The sequence below is a fragment of the Arachis ipaensis genome, chromosome B1 (genome assembly GCF_059453495.1).
Source record: "Arachis ipaensis isolate K30076 ecotype BB chromosome B1, ASM5945349v1, whole genome shotgun sequence".
In the NCBI taxonomy this organism is placed as follows: Eukaryota; Viridiplantae; Streptophyta; class Magnoliopsida; order Fabales; family Fabaceae; genus Arachis; species Arachis ipaensis.
Genome location: NC_142436.1, coordinates 31,483,318 through 31,503,180, shown reverse-complemented (window position 1 = coordinate 31,503,180; position 19,863 = coordinate 31,483,318). Strand labels below are relative to the sequence as shown.

Sequence of the window (19,863 nt, the reverse complement as noted above, 5' to 3'; positions counted from 1 at the left end):
TCAGAATGGACCATCCTAGATATATTCTATGATGGTCTATCTGAATTAGCTAAGATGTCATTGGATACTTCTGTAGGTGGATCCATTCACCTAAAGAAAACTCCTGCAGAAGCTCAAGAACTCATTGACATGGTTGCTAATAACCAGTTTATGTACACTTCTGAGAGGAATCCTATGAGTAATGGGACGCCTCAGAAGAAGGGAGTTCTTGAAATTGATACTCTGAATGCCATATTGGCTCAGAATAAAATATTGACTCAGCAAGTCAATATGATTTCTCAGAGTCTGAATGGAATGCAAGCTGCATCCAACAGTACTCAAGAGGCATCTTCTGAAGAAGAAGCTTATGATCCTGAGAACCCTGCAATAGCAGAGGTGAATTACATGGGTGAACCATATGGAAACACCTATAACCCCTCATGGAGAAATCATCCGAATCTCTCATGGAAGGATCAAAAGCCTCAACAAGGCTTTAATAATGGTGGAAGATACAGGTTTAGCAATAGCAAGCCTTTTCCATCATCCACTCAGCAACAGACAGAGAACTCTGAACAAAATACCTTTAATTTAGCAAACTTAGTCTCTGATCTATCTAAGGCCACTGTGAGTTTCATGAATGAAACAAGGTCTTCTATTAGAAATTTGGAAGCACAAGTGGGCCAGCTGAGTAAAAGGATCACTGAAATCCCTCCTAGTACTCTCCCAAGCAATACAGAAGAGAATCCAAAAGGAGAGTGCAAGGCCATTAAATTGATCACCATGGCCGAACCTGTAAGGGAAGGAGAGGACGTGAATCCCAAGGAGGTCAATAAGGAGCTTCCCTCTGAGGAACCAAAGGACTCTGAGGCTCATTTAGAGACCATAGAGATTCTATTAAACCTCCTTACGCCATTCATGAGCTCTGATGAGTATTCCTCTTCTGAAGAGAATGAGGATGTTACTGAAGAGCAAGTTACTAAGTACCTTGGTGCAATCATGAAGCTGAATGCCAAATTATTTGGTATTGAGACTTGGGAAGATGAACCTCCCTTGTTCACTAATGAACTGAGTGATCTGGATCAACTGACATTGCCTCAGAAGAAACAGGATCCTGGAAAGTTCTTAATACCTTGTACCATAGGCACCATGACCTTTGGGAAGGCTCTGTGTGACCTTGGCTCAGGGATAAACCTCATGCCCCTCTCTGTAATAGAGAAACTGGGAATCTATGGGGTGCAAGCTGCTAAAATCTCATTAGAGATGGCAGAAAATTCAAGAAAACAGGCTTATAGACAGGTAGAGGACGTGTTAGTAAAGGTTGAAGGCCTTTACATCCCTGCTGATTTCATAGTCCTAGATACTGGGAAGGATGAGGATGAATTCATCATCCTTGGAAGACCCTTCCTAGCCACAGCAAGAGCTGTGATTGATGTTGACAGAGGTGAACTAGTCCTTCAATGGAATGAGGACTCCCTTGTGTTTAAAACTCAAGGATCTCCCTCTGCAACCATGGAGAGGAAGCATGAAAAGCTTTTCTCAAAACAGAGTCAACCAGAGCCCCCACAGTCAAACTTTAAGTTTGGTGTTGGGAGGCCACAACCAAACTCTAAGTTTGGTATTGAACTTCCATATCCAAACTCTAAGTTTGGTGTTGGGGAGTCTCAACAATGCTCTGAAAATCTGTGAGGCTCCATGAGAGCCCACTGTCAAAGGTTGGGAAGTTCTAACAAACCCCATCCAACAAGTCGGCATCCTAATGGTTCAAGAGTTCTATGCCAATGCATGGATCACTAAGAACCATGATCAAAGTAAGAACCCGAATCCAAAGAATTATATTACAATGGTTTGGGGGAAATACTTAGATTTTAGTCCGGAGAATGTGAGGTTGGCGTTCAACTTGCCTATGATGCAAGGAGATACACGCCCCTACACTAGAAGGGTCAACTTTAATCAAAGGTTGGACCAAGTTCTTATGGACATATGTGTGGAAGGAGCTCAATGGAAGATTGACTCCAAGGGCAAGCCGGTTCAACTAAGAAGACTGGACCTCAAGCCTGTAGCTAGAGGATGGTTGGAGTTCATCCAACGCTCCATCATCCCCACTAGCAACCGATCTGAAGTTACTGTGGATCGGGCCATCATGATTCATAGCATCATGATTGGAGAGGAAGTAGAAGTTCATGAAGTCATCTCCCTTGAACTCTACAAAATAGCAGAAAAGCCCTCTTTTGGGGCAAGGCTAGCTTTTCCTCATCTTATTTGCCATCTATGTTACTCAGCTGGAGCTTCCATAGAAGGAGACATTTCCATTGAGGAAGAGAAGCCCATCACTAAGAAAAGGATGGAGCAAGCAAGAGAGGCCATGCATGGATCTCAAGAAACGCATGAAGCTCATTGCCATGAGATCCCGGAGATGCCTCAAATGCATCTTCCTCCACAAAACTATTGGGAGCAAATCAACACCTCCCTAGGAGAATTAAGTTCCAACATGGGACAATTAAGGGTGGAACATCAAGAGCACTCCATCATCCTTCATGAAATAAGAGAAGATTAAAAAGCAATGAGGGAGGAGCAACAAAGACAAGGAAGAGACATAGAAGAGCTCAAGGACATCATTGGTTCCTCAAGAAAGAAACGCCACCATCACTAAGGTGGACTCATTCCTTGTTCTTACTTTCTCTGTTTTTCGTTTTCCATGTTAAGTGCTTATCTATGTTTGTGTCTTCATTACATGATCATTAGTATTTAGTAACTTTGTCTTAAAGTTATGAATGTCCTATGAATCCATCACCTCTCTTAAATGAAAAATGTTTTAACTCAAAAGAACAAGAAGTACATGTGTTTCGAATTTATCCTTGAACTTAGTTTAATTATATTGATGTGGTGACAATGCTTCTTATTTTCTGAATGAATGCTTGAACAGTGCATATGTCTTTTGAAGTTGTTGTTTAAGAATGTTAAATATGTTGGCTCTTGAAAGAATGATGACAAGGAGACATGTTATTTGATAATCTGAAAAATCATAAAAATGATTCTTGAAGCAAGAAAAAGCAGCAAAGAACAAAGCTTGCTGAAAAAAAAATAGCGAAAAAAAATAGAAAGAAAAAGAAAAAGCAAGCAGAAAAAGCCAAAGCTCTTAAAACCAAGAGGCAAGAGCAAAAAGCCAATAGCCCTTAAAACCAAAAGGCAAGGGTAATAAAAAGGATCCCAAGACTTTGAGCATCAGTGGATAGGAGGGCCTAAAGGAATAAAATCCTGGCCTAAGCGGCTAAATCAAGCTGTCCCTAACCATGTGCTTGTGGCATGAAGGTGTCAAGTGAAAACTTGAGACTGAGCGGTTAAAGTCAAGGTCCAAAGCAAAAAAAAAGAGTGTGCTTAAGAACCCTGGACACCTCTAATTGGAGACTTTAGCAAAGCTGAGTCACAATCTGAAAAGGTTCACCCAATTATGTGTCTGTGGCATTTATGTATCCGGTGGTAATACTGGAAAACAAAGTGCTTAGGGCCACGGCCAAGACTCATAAAGTAGCTGTGTTCAAGAATCATCATACTGAACTAGGAGAATCAATAACACTATCTGAACTCTGAGTTCCTATAGATGCCAATCATTCTGAACTTCAATGGATAAAGTGAGATGCCAAAACTATTCAAGAGGCAAAAAGCTACAAGTCCCGCTCATCTGATTGGAGCTATGTTTCATTGATAATTTGGAATTTATAGTATATTCTCTTCTTTTTATCCTATTTTATTTTCAGTTGCTTGGGGACAAGCAACAATTTAAGTTTGGTGTTGTGATGAGCGGATAATTTATACGCTTTTTGGCATTGTTTTTAGTATGTTTTTAGTAGAATCTAGTTACTTTTAGGGATGTTTTCATTAGTTTTTATGTTAAATTCACATTTCTAGACTTTACTATGAGTTTGTGTGTTTTTCTGTGATTTCAGGTATTTTCTGGCTGAAATTAAGGGACTTGAGCAAAAATCAGATTCAGAGGTAGAAGAAGGACTGCTGATGCTGTTGGATTCTGACCTCCCTACACTCAAAGTGGATTTTCTGGAGCTACAGAACTCAAAATGGCACGTTTCCAATTGCGTTGGAAAGTAGACATCCAGGGATTTTCAGCAATATATAATAGTCTATACTTTGGCCGACTTTAGACGATGTAAAAGGGCGTTGAACGCCAGTTCTACGCTGCTGTCTGGAGTTAAACGCCAGAAACACGTTACAAGCCAAAGTTGAACGCCAGAAATACGTTACAAACTGGCGTTCAACTCCAAGAATGACCTCTGCACGTGTAATATTCATGCTCAGCCCAAGCACACACCAAGTGGGCCCCGGAAGTGGATTTATGCATCAATTACTTACTTCTATAAACCCTAGTGACTAGTTTAGTATAAATAGAACTTTTTATCATTGTATTCGAAGTCTTGGTTACTCCGGTTCCCTTCTGGGGCCGAGACCAATGAACTCTATTATCACTTATGTATTTTCAATGGTAGAGTTTCTACACTCCATAGATTAAGGTGTGGAGCTTTGCTGTTCCTCATGAATTAATGCAAAGTACTACTGTTTTTCTATTCAATTCAACTTATTCCGCTTCTAAGATATTCATTCGCACTTCAACCTGAATGTGATGAACGTGACAATCATCATCATTCCCTATGAACGCGTGCCTGACAACCACTTCCGTTCTACCTTCGATTGAATGAGTATCTCTTGGATCTCTTAATCAGAATCTTCGTGGTATAAGCTAGATTGATGGCAGCATTCATGAGAGTCCGGAAGGTCTAAACCTTGTCTGTGGTATTCCGAGTAGGACTCTGGGATTGAATGACTGTGACGTACTTCAAACTCGCGAGTGCTGGGCGTAGTGACAAACGCAAAAGGAGGGTGAATCCTATTCCAGTATGATCGAGAACCTCAGATGATTAGCCGTGCTGTGACAGAGCATTTGGACCATTTTCACAAGAAGATGGGATGCAGCTATTGACAACGGTGATGCCTCCAGACGATTAGCCATGCAGTGACAGCGCATCGGACCATTTTCCAGAGAGGATCAAAAGTAGCCATTGCCAATGGTGATGTCCTTACATAAAGCCAGCCATAGAAAGGAGTAAGACTGATTGGATGAAGACAGCAGGAAAGCAGAGGTTTAGAGGAACGAAAGCATCTCTATGCGTTTATCTGAAATTCTCACCAAGGATTTACATAAGTATTTCTATCCCTATTTTATTATTTGTTTTCGAAAACTCCATAACTATTTTATATCCGCCCGATTGAGATTTACAAGATGACCATAGCTTGCTTCATACCAACAATCTCCGTGGGATCGACCCTTACTCGCGTAAGGTTTATTACTTGGACGACCCAGTGCACTTGCTGGTTAGTTGTGCGAAGTTGTGATAAAAAGTTGAGATTACAATTGAGCGTACCATGTTGATGGCGCCATTGATGATCACAATTTCGTGCACCAATAACCTCCCCTAAAGATGGACATATATCCACCTTTATAGTTCACACAAATCCAACTAACCTCAATCATGAATTAAAATTACAAACAGCAACAACAATATATCCAAAATAACTTAACAATTAATTAATTAGGTAAGTTCATGACTACTTAGGTATTTTAATTTGTTCATAATCAAACTAATAACTTAATCAACAACACCTCAAAATATGTTTTAATTAGAATTAGAACAAATCAAAACCAAATAACGAACACAAAATTATAATAACAAATCACAACCAAAATTATAATAACAAATCAGAATTAAATAAGAATACAAAATTATAATAATAAACCACAACCAAAATTATAACTTATAATAACAAATCAGAATCAGAACCAAAATTATAATAACAAATCAGAATCAAATAACGAATACAATTATATTCACAAATTAGAACCAAAAGTATAATAATAATATAAAAAAAACTCAACAACAGTAAAAGGACAAGAAAGGGACCAAAGACATGCTTTCATTTGAAAAAAGGAGATAGCAAGGGAGCAAAGATAGACCAGAACTGAGATAATAAAGCAGTGTAACAATGGCGAAGATGACAGCTAGAATGCATGATGCAGGAGGAGACGAGGATGACGAGGCCTATAAACACAATGCGAGATGGCAACTACGATGACCAAATTGATGTAGAAACATCCTAAACAAGCGACTCACTACTAATAGGAGAGGGAGAAGCGATTGAAGATGAAAAGGTGAGAATTTGGGAAAGACTATTAGGAATTAGGGACTATTCACAATTAATTGGTTCTTTTGTCAAACAACTTAAAAAAAATAGTCTATTTTCAGTTTGGTTTGCTGGTTTTTAGCCAGTTTTTCTATTTGCCACTGATTTTTTAAAAAGGATGTTTTGTTTAAGAATCGAATTGGCTTAGCATTCAGTCCCATTTCAACATGTCAAACCAACTAATTCGATTCAATTTACAAAATTATGATATGAACACAATAAATCTCTTAACATTATTATATAAAAACTAATAAATTTATTACACTTTCAATAAATTCTTTATAGAATTGCTTGATATAAAGATTTACTATTCCTACGGGAGGCAACAGTGGGAATTTTTTTACAATAGACAAAATTCTGGAAAAATGTCACATGGAGGTAGAAGCCTACGAATTGTGAACTTCTTTTTTCGAAGAAGAAGCAATGATGGTATTTGGAAAATAGGTATCGACTAGCTCAGACTGTAAACTATTATTTTGATTTTAAAATAATTAATTTTTAACAAAATAACTCCCAAGAGAAAGAAGTATATTTTGGCTCTTAAAAATTATCTTAATATGATAAAATGTTACATTTTTATAAATTGAAATGACTTGAGCATTTGGTCTAATTTTTTAAAAAATATGTGTACAATTGTTTAGAGGATAAATAAAATAATTGAGCAAAAGTGAATATTTATACCCCTTTTTAATTTTATTTTAATTTTCTACTTTCACATAAATATATCAGAACACAATCTACTTAATATAAAATCACTAATTCGAATAATAGAATGATCTAAATTCAAATAATAAAATTATCTAAATTTTTTAAAGTAAATTGAAATTAACCGCATCGAAATCTGATTTCTATAACCTATTTAGAATGTATCTCCTCGTATTTAAAACTTAATGATTAATTTGTATACTGATGATCAACCTAATGCTCCTTTCATCTTAAAAGGTACCTTTCCTGACTTGTCAGATGAAGATTGTGATCTGATTGGAAGGAGCTTTAATCTTATTGAAATTAAAGATGCTTTGTTCAGTATGGGGGGCCTAAAAGCTCCGGGTATTGATAGTATTCAAGCTATCTTCTATAAGGATAAATGGGATACTGTTGGTGTAGATCTTTGCCATCTGGTTGAGGAAGTCTTCCGGGATCCGTAGGTGGTGACCAACATTAACGAAACGCTTATTACTCTGATTCTGAAAGCTGATCAAGTATCTTCCCTTAAATAGATGCGGCCTATAAGTCTTTGCAATGTGTCCTACAAAGTTATTACTAAGGTTCTGGCTAGAAGGATTCGGAGTTACATGGAAAAGTTAATTAAGCCGATTCAATCTAGTTTTGCAGGGAGGCAGACTTCTGATAATATTGCCATCACGCAAGAAGTGATTCATTCCATGAGGAATAAGAAAGGGGTGAAGGGTTGGATGGCCATCAAGATCGATTTAGAAAAAGCTTATGATAGGCTTAAGTGGGGTTTCATTAGAGACACTCTTCATGATATTGGCTTCCCTCAACACATTATTCATCTGATTAGCGCCTGCATTTCCACTGCAAAGATGAGGGTGTTATGCAACGGGGAGGCTTTAGAAGAATTCTCCCCTACTAGAGGTATTCGGAAGCGGGATCCTTTATCACCCTACATTTTTGTTCTTTGCTTGGAAAGGCTCTCGCATCTTATTAGTGTGGTAGTGGATCTTAATATCTGGAAGCCTATTTGTCTTAATCGTGATGGGCCTAAGTTCTACCATTTGTGATTCGCAGATGATCTTATCCTTTTTGCAAAGCCAACATGGACTAGGCGCGAGTTATCAAGCAATTGTTGGACGAATTTTGTGCTAGCTCTGGACAGAAAATTAGTAGAGAGAAAACCCGTATCCTCTTCTCTCAAAATGTGGGAAACAGTGTCAGGGAAGAGATTAGTGAAGCCCTCCAGTTCACTTGAACGAATGATCTCAGAAAATATTTTGGTGTTTGTATCCTTCACAAAAGGGTTAACAAGAACACCTATAGTGGTATTATTACAAAAATGAAGTCCAGATTAAATAGTTGGAAGGCCAATTCTCTCTCTTGCCGGACGATCAACCTTGGTGAAATTTGTTCTTTCACCTTTACCTTCTTATACTATGAAAACTTCTCTCTTGCCAATATCTACTTGTAATATTATTGATCAAAATTCCAGAAATTTTATCTGGGAAGAGACTGACCATAATAAAAAACCTCATTTGGTAAGCTGGAGCAAATTAAGGAAACCAAAAAACTTTGGGAGGATTGGAGTACGCCATGCTAGGGAGTTGAATCAGGTGTACATGATGAAAATTGGGTGGGGTCTAGTTGAGACGAACAACAGCCTTTGGGCCAAGGTGCTTAGGTCTAAGTACAAGTGTGGAAGTGATATTCTCCCTATTGTCCGAAGAAGGAGTAAGGATTCGAACTTATGGAAGGGGGTTTGCTCTTCTTGGGATAAAGTGGAAAGCAATAGGATCTGGAGGATAGGGTTGGCTTAAAAATTGATTTTTGGAATCACCAGTGGGTTCCGACTGTGGGGCGTTTTAAACATAATGCTCTTCAGGTAAGTGGTGAGTTCAATTCCAATTTATCTACTAATGACTTTCTCTCGGTTTCAGGTGTGTGGGATGAAAGGAAGCTCAGGGACTGGTTGCCGGAGGATATTGTGAAGAGAATAATGGCCATGGCTCCTCCTTCTCCTTGGAGAGTCGTTGATCAGATTGCGTGGAGGCTGTCGCAAGATGGATCCTTTAGCCTGAAAACAGCTTACAATTCCTTATGTGAAGAGTTCCCCCCTCCCAATTTGCTGTTCAACCATATTTGGAGGTGGAGAGCGCCAGAAAGGCTGCGTTACTTTCTCTGGCTGGTGGTAAATGATGCTATTTTAACAAATTACATTAGAAAAAGAAGACATATGACTATGTACTCCTCTTTTTCGAGATGTAATGCAACAGACGAGACAACTTTGCATGTGCTTCGATACTGTTTTTTTGCCAAAGGGATCTGGGGTCGTCTCATTCCTCAGGAGTACAGAAATACTTTCTTTACCCTTGATCTTTGGCTTGGTTGACTTCTAATCTGTCCAGAAATAGCAAAGTGGGAGAGAGGATCTTCGGTATTACTGTTTCGCCCCTATGGTATGCAAGAAATTTGCTGATTTTCGAAGGGGAATACACCTCGCAGTATGCGTTGATTCACTCCATCCAGGCTCGGTCAAGGGAGATAGAGAGTACATCTTCTAAGTTACTAAAGCACAGGAACTTAAACACCAATACAAAGCGTTTGATTGGATGGGAACCACCTCAAGAGATGTTTATCAAGATTAATGTCGATAGGTCCTTCTATAACCATAACAACAATGCGGCTTGCGGTGGCGTTCTTAGAGACTCCTTAGGAAGATTTCTGAAAGGTTTCTCCTACAACCTGGGAAGTTGCTCCATAATGCATGATGAATTATGGGCAGTGATAAAAGGGTTGCAATTAGCTGTGACAAATGAATTGAATCACATTATTATTGAATCAGATTCTCAGATGGCTATCAACATGATTAAGAATGGGTGCCCGTCTAATCACCCCTGCTTCCCCCTCATCTAGGATATTCTTGTTTTGTCTCACCGCATACAGGAGATTAATTGGCGTCACAACCTTCAGGAAGCAAATTTGGTGGCTGATTATCTGGCTAAGCAGGGTCAGAGTCTACCGTTAGAGATTCATATATATGATACCCCTCCTTTTACTATAGTTTATTCTCTTATTTCTAATTGTATCGGTGTTATTAGGACAAGGGACTCTGCCTAGGCTTTCCTTTGTTTTTCTTTTTTACTGTTTAAGGTCCTGACCCCTCTCTTTCCACCAAAAACAATTATCAATGTTAAAACATTTTACTTTGTAGCAAACCACATAATATAGTAAAACATAAAACAAAACACATAATATAGTTAAATATGTAAGCAAATTGTTCTATAGAAGTTCAACATGTGGGTAACTAAATATTGTAGTTATTTAACATAAATAGTCTTGCAGTTCAATTTAGTTAACTAAATATTCGGCTATCATGAATATAGTTTAAGATTTAGGGGAGTAGTTTTGAAGTTAAACAAGAATAGCTATTATAGTTTAAAAAAATTACAAGAAACTAACTTTTTGTTAATCAATGTTAATCAATTTTAGATTTTATATTTATAATTTAAAATTTAGCATTAAAATTTTATAATTTAAAATAAACAAAATTAAATTATAGTTTAAAAAATACAAAAAACTAACTTTTAGTTAATCAATGTTAATTAAATTTAAAGTTTATTATAATAATTTAATATTAAAATTTTATAATTTAAAATTTATAATTTAAAATAAACAAAAGTACATTAAAACAGTTGGCTAATATTAAATGCAAAAATGCTCTACAACATCCATGTAAAAAATGCATCCAAGTTATCCAAGTCTTTTTTGACAGACACGCCTCCCCCATCCCCTCACTCGTTTGTGATTCACGCGTCACATATAATGTAAACCTTTTTTGAGTTGCAAGCTAAACCTTTGCTCAATGTAAACCTTCTACTGCAACCTAAACTTTCTTCTCTGCTCGCGTTTTCTTCCTCTTCTTCTTCTTCTTCTTCTTCTCTGCTCGCGTTCTCCTTCAACATAGTAAGCTTTGTCGTTTTCCTCTGGTCGCATTCATCTTCTTCATTTTCTACTTTAGATCTGCTTACATTACATTTATCTTCTTCCTATTGTTCTTCATTTTGTTCTTCGATCTGCACTTCTGAATCGAAAAAATGAATGTCTCAACTTCAAATCAGTTGAATGAGAGCGATTTGCATTCTTCTTCTGAAACAAATCAAACTGACGATGTTTGGATTATTCAACTTTGAATTGAATTGAATGGAATGCAATTGCTAATTTGAATTGGATTGAATTGAATTGAATTGAATTTGAATTGAATGGATGATGCATGAGCATCTTTTCTATCTTTTCCTAGTGAATTTGTATTTGAATTGTCAAGTTTAATCAAGATTTAAATGCTCTTTAGCCACAATAAATGCTACTTTGAGTTGTGTGCAATTTTGTTTATTTTAGGTAGCATTCGGATGGAATTGACAAGGTTTGTGTAGAAGAAAAAGGTGAAAGTGAATGATGCTGTCAACCCTGACCTCCCTGCACTCCAACAAAAATAAATTGAGCTACAGAGGCCCAATTGACACGGTTCCAGTGGCATTGGAAAGCTAACTTCTAGAGTGTTCCAACGATATATAATAGTGTACCCTTCTTCTCCATTTTGTACGGCCAAGGTGGCGCCTAACTTGGAATTTTCCAAGTTAGGCGCCATATGAAAGAGAAAGGGCACAATCCATTCTGCCACAGTCATACCTAACTTGGAATTTTCCAAGTTAGGCACCAAGCAAACCAAAGCCAATGGTCCCCATGTTGATAAGGATGCATTCGAAGATTTGGTTTTATTTTTATTAAAACTTTTATTTTATTTACAAATAGGAAAAGATATTATTTAGTTTTAGAAAATATATTTTATATTAATTAGAATTAGATATAAAAGAGAAAAGTTTCAGCCCTTTGAGGACTTCTCTTTTACACACCTCATTCTACAGTTTACAATTTTTTTAGAATCCTAGTTTTCTCTCTGAGTCATGAGCAACTAAACATCTATTGTTAAGGTTAGGAGCTCTGTTTATTTCTATGGATTGAAATGATTGCTTTTCAATTTTAATTAATGTATTGATTCAATTTCAAGGATTACTTTCGTACTTAATTTTATGAATCTGGGTGGAACGAAAATATGACCCTTATTCTAGATGCGTTCTTGTGACCCTTGGAAGAGGTCTTTTATCTGAATATAGCTTGAAAGTAAATTCCTCCTAAAGTACTAATTACATGAACTAATTGGGATACGTGACATATAATCCTGTTAGCTTTGGGTAATTAGGATTTTTTTGGTACATAAACTAGAATTGGACTTAAACCTTTAATTGAAATTAAGTGACCAAGGAATTGGCGGTTAACTAGGTTAAAAGAGACTAAATTGCTAAAGAATTAGGATTTAGTCACATATAGTTTGCCATGAATTAAATCTTGCATTATTAAAATAGTTGGTAAGAAATAGAAATCCGGAAGATAAACAACTCCGAAACCTTAACTGTTTTCTCCCATATTCTTCACACTAATTTACTGTTTGCTTTTCTAATCTTCTGAATTTACTGTTTAATGCAATTGATTCTCAAAACACCATTTTCTGCTTGTCTGACTAAGCCAATCACTCAATCATTGTTGCTTGATCCATCAATCCTCGTGGGATTGACCTTCACTCACCTGAGGTATTACTTGGTACGACCCAGTGCACTTGTCGGTTAGTTTGTGGGCTTTAAATTCCGCACCAATGGATGGAGGTGTACTGAATTGAATTGAATTGATAATCTGTAAATTGTAGGTAGAGCTGTTTGAATTTGATTTTATATAATGGATTATGTTTCGTTCACTCAGCACTATACAATTGTTTCACCATGAGTACGTGTTCGGTTCATTATGCAAAAAGCTTTTGAATTTGATTTTATATAATGGATTATGTTTTGTTCACTCAGTACTATATAATTGTTTCACCATAAGTACGTGTTCGGTTCATTATGCAGAAAGCTGTTTGAATTTGATTTTATACAATGGATTATGTTTCATTCATTCAGTACTATACAATTGTTTCACCATGCGTACGTGTTCCGTTCATTATGCAGAAAGCTATTTGGATTTGATTTTATATAATGGATTATGTTTTGTTCATTTAGTGTTGTACAATTGTTTCACCATAACAACATGTTCAGTTCATTCTGCAGACCAGGTGTGTTGTGGATAAACAATTTATCCCCAAGGTCAGAATGATTTTCAAGACATTAGAAAAAGCAGGAAATTTCTACAAAAATTATTCCAAACTTGCCAGTTTTTCTACCAAAATAAGGAATACAACTCGGGATGGAGACAAGATTAAGAATCAACTAATTGTATGCAGCAGAGAGAGGATGTGGAAATCAAAGATATCTCCTACTCTGAAGACAAATCCCTCAGCCGGCATAAACTGTCTAGCCAGGATATACGTACACATATTGATGGACGTAGGTCTTTGGACAATTTTCAAATTTGTTCTGAATCACTCACACCCCTGCTATCCAGACCGGGCAGAGATGCTCAAACAACACAGGGAGCTAAGCATGTTTGTGTGTCACATCATTTAAACCAACGAGGAAGCCGGCATCAGACCTAGAAAAACTTATCAATCATTCGTAGCAGCAGTCGTCAGTCACCGTGAACTAAGTTTATAAAAAATGATGTGAGGAATTACATCACACGGGAAGTACGGAATGTGTCCGAATAAGATGACGCCAAAGAATTTGGGAAGTACCTATTAAGAATAAAAGAGAAGAACTAAATTTTTTTTCTAGCTCAACCTCGAAGGGGATCAGTCCATCAAACATGCATTCTGGGCCGACGCAAAAAGTAGGGCGGCATGCGAATATTTTGGAGATGTCGTTTCTTTCGACACCACGTACAACACAAACAGGTATTCGGTCCACCCAAATTAAGTCTTCACGTTCAACATTTGTACATATTTCGGTTCACCAATTTGTTAGAGTGTGCATTTATGCATGTACAATCTAGCTTTTGGTTCTTTTGTGGGCGTGAATCACCACGATCAGTCGACACTTCTCGGATGCACGCTGATGAAAAACGAGGACATCCAATCATTCAAATGGCTATTCGAGTGTTGGTTCCATTGCATGGGAGGGAAGGCACCAAAAGGCATTCTCACCGACCAATACGCATCGATGCAAAGGTTCATCGAGATGTGCATGCCAACAATAATTTACTGCTAGTGCATCTGGCACATCATGAAGAAGATCCTAAACAAACTAAATGGCTACAAGCGACATAAAGAAATGAAATAAAAGATAAGCCACGACGTTTGGAACTCGTTCACAAAAGAGTCATTCGACAGAAGCTAGAACGATTTTCTCACAAAGTATGGCCTCGGAGGCAACAAGTGGCTCTCAGGTAACCGAGGTTTTAATTTGAATTATTTTTAGGTCAAAACATGCACAAATTTTGGTTCAGTGCAGCTCATTGGTTCGGTTCATTCTGCAGATCTGTACGAGGATTGACATATATGGATTCCAGTTTACTTGAATCACTACTTCTGGGTCAGGATGAGAAGCACACAAAGGATCAAGAGCATGTACGCATTTTTCAACAAGTTTATCACACGCAACAGCTCTTTGAGTCAATTCGTAAAGCAATACGACAATTGCCTAGCAAGTAGATAGCAAAGAGAGAGAGAATTCGATGTTGCAAATTTTCACACCGTCATACCATGCGCAACAAAATCAAAAATAGAGGCGCAATTTCAGCATGTGTATACCCACGAGAAGTTTAGGGAAGTTCAAGCACAATTCAGAGGAAAGGTGAACTACATCACAAGATCAATGTATTCCACACAAGGTTTCACAACATACGAAGTCGTAGAGTAGGTTTCCGACTCCAGATTCAACAAGTATTTCATCACCTAAGACGCAGTATCACAAGAGGTAAAGTGCCAGTGCCTGCTGTTCGAGTCAAAGGGCACACTATGCCGCCATTCACTAAGCGTCATAAGCTTCAATCGAGTGGATAACGTGGCACCGAAATACATACGGGAGCGTTGGAGCAAAAACATAAAGAGGAGGCACACACACATCAAGAGCAGCCAAGACGAGTCTCTACTAGAGCCGAAAAGCATGAGATTCGACGATTTGGTGTTTCGGTCACACAATATATGTGAATTTGCATCCGAGTCCGAGGAGCTGACCAGAATTCTACACCGGGCATTTGACAATGTCATGGCCGAGATGCAAGAATATCAAGCGAGAAGCAAACGAAAAATTTTGTTATCCCACGAAGAAGCGACGTTGAGCGACGTAAACGACCTTCAAAGCCCGCCACGTGTCAGAACAAGAGGCTAGCCCAAGAGTAGACTTGGATCAAACCTGAAAAAAGATCTCTAACGCCACGAAGAAAAAGAAAAAGACAGCTCCAAGCGAGGTAAAATTGATTTGCTTTTGATTAGGCAAACATTCATTTGTGCATTTTGCTAATATACGATTTATTTTCTCTTTTTGCAATTCTTTTTTATGGCGGACCTACAATTCAGCCAAGTTAAAGCTTTTATAATGCACCAGATATGAATTATCCCAGAAAGGGTTATACAAGTTTTTATTAACATAAATTTTCTTTCATCTATGAGAACATTTCAATTCACTGAAGTTATAGGAGGGTTAATTTGTGACTATTGTTAGTCTTTATTGAATAGTCACTTTTTTTGTTTTTGATATTAGCTTTTGTGAAATTCTTTATTCAATAGTCACTTTTTTTCATTTGTTGAATTGTCAATTTATTGTACTATGTCAGAGTTTAGGTGCTTATGAAACTGAATAGTGATATATACTGAATAATGAATAGTCACGTTTTCGGTTCACTGGTTGTATTAATTTCGATTCATTTGTTTATTTGTGGTTCGTAATGTTTGGTAAACACACTAATTCCATTCACTGTGATTCTGGAACAAAACAGCAGCCAAATAGTTCCAACAGATATATACATCTTGAATCAGATATATATGTTAACATTAGATATATACATTAACATTAACATTAGATATATACATTAAGATTTACATTAATATTTAGATATATACATTGAAAGAAGGAGTGCTTTTTTAAACAAAATAGTGTTAATTACAACCAGTCAAACAAACTATATCCTATTTACTACTATATATATCCCCAGATGTGAATTTACAAAAATGGCTAGAGAGGGCAGCAGATAGCTTCGGGAGTCTTATTGCTTTACATGCCCGAATGATTTGGACTTTCATTTTGTTCAGTTTGTGGAAGATAATATTTGGACCATATTCAAGCCTGAAAGCATCAATCTCTTTCTACATTTCAATTGAAAAGAATTAGTTACATAAGAATTGAATCCAACTCAATAAGACTTTTATTTTATTAATTTAGAAACTACTTACTTGTGTCCGAATTTTATATTGATATCTCTTCCCGCTTTTGATCTTTCGAGGATCAATTGTTTCAAGCCATTTCATGACGTATATGCCACAATCATAGCTAAGCAAGAATTTAAGTAAAATACAATTAATAGTATACAAAATAAAACACATTAAAAATAGCACTATAGAAGTGAAAGATTTTTACCTTGTACATTGACCATTGAGCCTGATATACTCTGCTTCTTTTCTAACTCCGTCCTCCATTAAGGGTTCTGCCCCAGCGTAAACCCACATCTGGGATATTATTAATCCCTAAAAGTGATAAAAATATTGACTTAAAATTAGATGAATCAAAATCATGAACTTCACTGAACCGAACACAAATGATGACTTGAATAAAACATCATAAAGATTGAATCAACAAGGGAAATATTTAAATAACTTAAAATAAATTTGTTCAGTTTAATCCTCAAATCAGGTATTTCTTTCTTTTTCTTGTTCACAGGGTCAAGCACATAGAATGCCTTTTTCCGGACATCGGCAATCCACAACCACCAGTGCCCTCCATTGCAAATCAACACAAACAGCTGAAGTTTGGAAAAATGATAGAATATCTCAGTTCAAACGATAACAAATGAGAGAATTATCAAAGAAGGTTTAGAAATCACAACTTACAAATAGATGCGATGCGAGTTTTCTTTTGTCAAGAACCTGGCGTTGGTGTGTATATCGATCGACATCGAACCGGTAAGCCTTCTTGGTCTTTGGATCAATGTAATTCTCGCCATGGTTTCCCAACATAAACATCTACAAAACAAACCTCAATTAAATCACAAAAGAACCAGTAAAAGACCATTCATCTTTTGAATAAAAGGATATAACTGAAGACACTAACAATCAAGTGAATGAAAATGACAAACTCCACTGAACCGAACGCAACTCATGTACTGAATAAAATGTGATACACATTTAATCATCAAGAAAAACATTTTTTTCCATGCAAAAGGACATAACTGAAGACACAAACAATCAAATGAACGAAAATGACCAACACCACTGAACCGAATGCAATTTATGTGTTGAATAAAATGTTATACACATTGAATCAATAGGGAATAAAAAATTTGGCTTTCCACAATATCCGTTGGCACACAGTATATATCTTTCTCAAACTGGGGACATTTCATGTCGTTGAGAATCATGCAATGTGTATTGACCACCTCCAAGAAAAAAATTTACGAGATATCGGTATTAAAGTCTCTAGAAAAATCATTAATGTTAAGGCAATAGGCAAAGAATTTACCGTGCTTTCCACTTGTTCTCCGGGCATTAGAGACATGAAGTGATGTCTAAGCCCCTCAAAATTTGCTTTATGGTTCAAGATGAATAAGGGGTCATATTCATCGGTACTATCTTTGGTTTCTTTGACATGTGTCATCAAATGATAAGACTTCTCCTTCAACTCCTCCGTGATTTTTTATTCTTTCTCTGGAGTTTTGTAAACTTCAACAGCTGTGAAGCTCGGCTCGGCACTCGTTGCTTTAGCAAACTTCAATGCTGCCGTCACCACAGCATCTACCACCACGTCTGCCAAGATTTCAAGGTCTAACACCATCGGCTCAGAGGGTTGAGTTGGTTGAGTCATTGCCACTTGAGACAGGGGAGTTTGTTGAGATACTGGGGGACTTATCCCAAGGCTAAAGGAACGCACATCATCTTCCCATCGCCTAGGATGAGCAGCACTGCAAGACGACACAGAGAGTAATTCATTTATGGATTAAACAAAGTAGTAAATGGAAATAAAATAAAACAATGAACCGAAATTATCCAGATTTGAACAAGCAGAAAACTTACAAATCAGGTTGTGCTTCTTCTTCCAATTGCAATGCTGCCGGAGCTTCTTGGCATGGTAGTTGTTGTTCTTCGAAAGGGCTGATGCATTAAACAGAAAAGAGTTAACGACCCAGAATTATTATCCTATACCATTAAAACTAATAAAAAGAATTCTAATTACAACATAAAGGAACAATGAAAAAGCAGTATATAACACATAAGATTATAAAAAATGATATTAATTAAAACTTACATATTCAACGGAGGTTGTGGCTCCGTCTTCCTCGGGGAAGATTCCTCCGCGGCCTGCTTTTCTAGTCCCCTAGGGCAGCTAGAAGAAATAGAAGAGAGTCCAAAAATAAGAACACATTGAATTCATTTTTGGATGCAACTGAACCACAACTAAACTATGTAGTGAACCGAAATTATCAAGATTTGTACAAGCAGTAAAACTTACACATCAATTCAATTCAATCATCCAGATTTGAACAAGCAGAAAACTTACAAATCAGGTTGTGCTTCTTCTTCCAATTGCTGTGCCACCAGAGCTTCTTGGCATGGTTGCTGTTGTTCTTTAGGAGGGCTGCTGCATTAAACAGAAAAGAGTTCAATAATAACCCAGAATTATTATCCTATACCATTAAAACTAATAAAAAGAATTATAATTACAACGTAAAGGAATAATGAAAAAGCAGTATATAACACATAAGATTATAAAAAATGATATTAATTAAAACTTACACATTCAACGGAGGTTGTGGCTCCGTCTTTCTTGGGGAAGATTCCTCCGTGGCCTGCTTTTCGGGTTCCCCAGGGCAGCTGGAAGAAACAGAAGAGAGTTCAAAATTAGGAACACATTGAATTCATTTTTGGATGCAACTAAATCACAAATAGACCATGCAGTGAACCGAAATTATCAAGATTTGTACAAGAAGTAAAACTTACACATTAACAGGTGCTTCTTGTTCCGATTGCGGTGCCCGTGCTTCTTTGCAGGGCTGCTGTTGCATTTTCAAAGGGCTGCTGCATTACACCGAAAACAGTTCAATAATGACCCAAATTATTACCCTATACCATTAAAATTAATAAAAAGAATTTTATGTTCAACTTACTCATTATCAGAAGGGCTATAGACATAGTCATCTTTTAGTAACTCTTCCTTAAGAGAATTCGGAAGAGATACCGCAATAGGATCTCTAAGGAATGTAAAGAAGGAAGAAGTTAATGTTGAATAATTAGAATAGGGTTTGAGAAACCAAAATTTGCACATTGAAAAACTCACATTTTCAAAGGTTGAGAACGAGTTTCTTCTTGAACCTCAATTATTTGTAGGTCAGAATTAGGTGTAGTGCTACTGACATTTAAACACGATTTCCGTGTGATTAATTAAATAAAATTTATTACCTAAATCTAAAAGAGCAACATAAATATTTTTAATTTACACTAGTGGAGTTTTAAAACTCTTCTTTTGATGGGTTTTCTTTCTTCGAAAAACTTTTACCGGGGTTTCCGAGTTATTTTTTCTAATAAAAAAGATACCAAATTAAAATCAGCAACCAAGATTAAAAGCGGAGGTCTAGAAAGACATGAAATTCATTTCTAGAACCCACTGAACCGAAAGTAAAGTCTGCAATGAACGAATTTACCTGGTATTGTCCGGGGCATTCACAGATAGTGTGAAGCTTACTTGAGTCTGTAGGATAGGTTCACTACCCAGATTTACAGTCGGCAGTCTAAGCAAGATAAATAAATATTACTCAATGAATCCAGAG

At 36.9% G+C, this 19,863-nt stretch overlaps 1 pseudogene; it reads right to left on the bottom strand.

Annotated features, from left to right (window-relative positions):
- Positions 1-16,015: 16,015 nt before the first annotated feature.
- Positions 16,016-17,873, bottom strand: LOC148576116 (uncharacterized; annotated as a pseudogene).
- Between the last annotated feature and the right edge of the window lie 1,990 nt (positions 17,874-19,863).